This window comes from Schistocerca cancellata, unplaced genomic scaffold (assembly GCF_023864275.1).
Source record: "Schistocerca cancellata isolate TAMUIC-IGC-003103 unplaced genomic scaffold, iqSchCanc2.1 HiC_scaffold_970, whole genome shotgun sequence".
Lineage (NCBI taxonomy): Eukaryota > Metazoa > Arthropoda > Insecta > Orthoptera > Acrididae > Schistocerca > Schistocerca cancellata.
The window spans coordinates 5,599-7,500 of record NW_026046978.1 but is presented as its reverse complement, the minus strand read 5'-3'; the positions used below and the strand labels follow the sequence as shown (position 1 = coordinate 7,500).

Genomic DNA, 1,902 nt, shown 5'->3' with positions numbered 1-1,902 from the left:
TGCGGCGGATCGCTGGCTGGCATCGTTTATGGTTAGAACTAGGGCGGTATCTGATCGCCTTCGAACCTCTAACTTTCGTTCTTGATTAATGAAAACATACTTGGCAAATGCTTTCGCTTCTGTTCGTCTTGCGACGATCCAAGAATTTCACCTCTAACGTCGCAATACGAATGCCCCCGCCTGTCCCTATTAATCATTACCTCGGGTTCCGAAAACCAACAAAATAGAACCGAGGTCCTATTCCATTATTCCATGCACACAGTATTCAGGCGGGCTTGCCTGCTTTAAGCACTCTAATTTGTTCAAAGTAAACGTGCCGGCCCACCCAGACACTCAATAAAGAGCACCTTGGTAGGATTTCAACGGGGTCCGCCTCGGGACGCACGAACACGCACGAGGCGGTCGCACGCCTTCGGCTCGCCCCACCGGCAGGACGTCCCACGATACATGCCAGTTAAACACCGACGGGCGGTGAACCAACAGCGTGGGACACAAATCCAACTACGAGCTTTTTAACCGCAACAACTTTAATATACGCTATTGGAGCTGGAATTACCGCGGCTGCTGGCACCAGACTTGCCCTCCAATAGATACTCGTTAAAGGATTTAAAGTGTACTCATTCCGATTACGGGGCCTCGGATGAGTCCCGTATCGTTATTTTTCGTCACTACCTCCCCGTGCCGGGAGTGGGTAATTTGCGCGCCTGCTGCCTTCCTTGGATGTGGTAGCCGTTTCTCAGGCTCCCTCTCCGGAATCGAACCCTGATTCCCCGTTACCCGTTACAACCATGGTAGGCGCAGAACCTACCATCGACAGTTGATAAGGCAGACATTTGAAAGATGCGTCGCCGGTACGAGGACCGTGCGATCAGCCCAAAGTTATTCAGAGTCACCAAGGCAAACGGACCGGACGAGCCGACCGATTGGTTTTGTTCTAATAAAAGCGTCCCTTCCATCTCTGGTCGGGACTCTGTTTGCATGTATTAGCTCTAGAATTACCACAGTTATCCAAGTAACGTGGGTACGATCTAAGGAACCATAACTGATTTAATGAGCCATTCGCGGTTTCACCTTAATGCGGCTTGTACTGAGACATGCATGGCTTAATCTTTGAGACAAGCATATGACTACTGGCAGGATCAACCAGGGAGCTGCGTCAACTAGAGCTGAGCAGCCGGCCGCCCGGGAGTGTGTCCCGGGGGCCCGCGCGAACACGCAAGCGTCCGCTCAATTATTCTGCAAACAGGAGGAGGCTGGGCTCCCCTGCACAATACACCTCGAAACCCTCTCAGGTCCCGGCGGCGCGCAGCGCCGTCCTAAGTACTTGGTCGGGTTCGAGAGAGGCGCAATCGCCCGGAGTTAGGCGAGTAGACGCTTTAGGTGCGACCACCCGTGCTCCCAACTGAGCTTGCCGCTGCCGACAGAGGCCCGGGAGCGTGCTGTCGTGGCATTGCCGGCGGGAGACAACACGCGCCACCTACGGTGACCGGCAGCTCCAACGCCAGCGCCACAGAAGGGCAAAGGCCCCACGTGGGTGCCGAAGCGAACTCTCCCAGCACAGCGCACGTGCCAACACGTCCGCACAACTGCGATACAAACCACCAGCGAGAACCGCTGGGGCGACCGAGCAGCAGACGGCGTCGCGGCGCCGAGTGCCGGGCGGCGGCGCATCCTCAACGCACACAGTCCTCAATCGGACCAGCACACTGCAGATGTCCACCGCGCTTCGCACCGGGTCCGCGAGGACCCACTTTGGCTGCACGGCGCCGCGCGCAGGGTGCCCCGGCGCGCAGCTGCGCCGCCTGCCGCGTCCGTCGGCCGGCGCGCCTGCCACTGGGCGCCCCCACCAGCCGGCTGTAGCGCGTGCGCCCACGCACCGCGCGGCCAGCACGCCGGGCGGCC

General features: G+C 58.3%; 1 non-coding gene across 1 annotated transcript in view; it reads right to left on the bottom strand.

The window, feature by feature from the left end:
- LOC126150112 (small subunit ribosomal RNA) overlaps positions 1 to 1,150 on the bottom strand; it is a 1,909-nt gene extending 759 nt beyond the window's left edge. The window contains exon 1 of the ribosomal RNA XR_007531313.1: positions 1 to 1,150. This exon is cut by the window's left edge and continues 759 nt beyond it. This is a non-coding gene — a ribosomal RNA (small subunit ribosomal RNA).
- Positions 1,151 to 1,902: the final 752 nt, after the last annotated feature.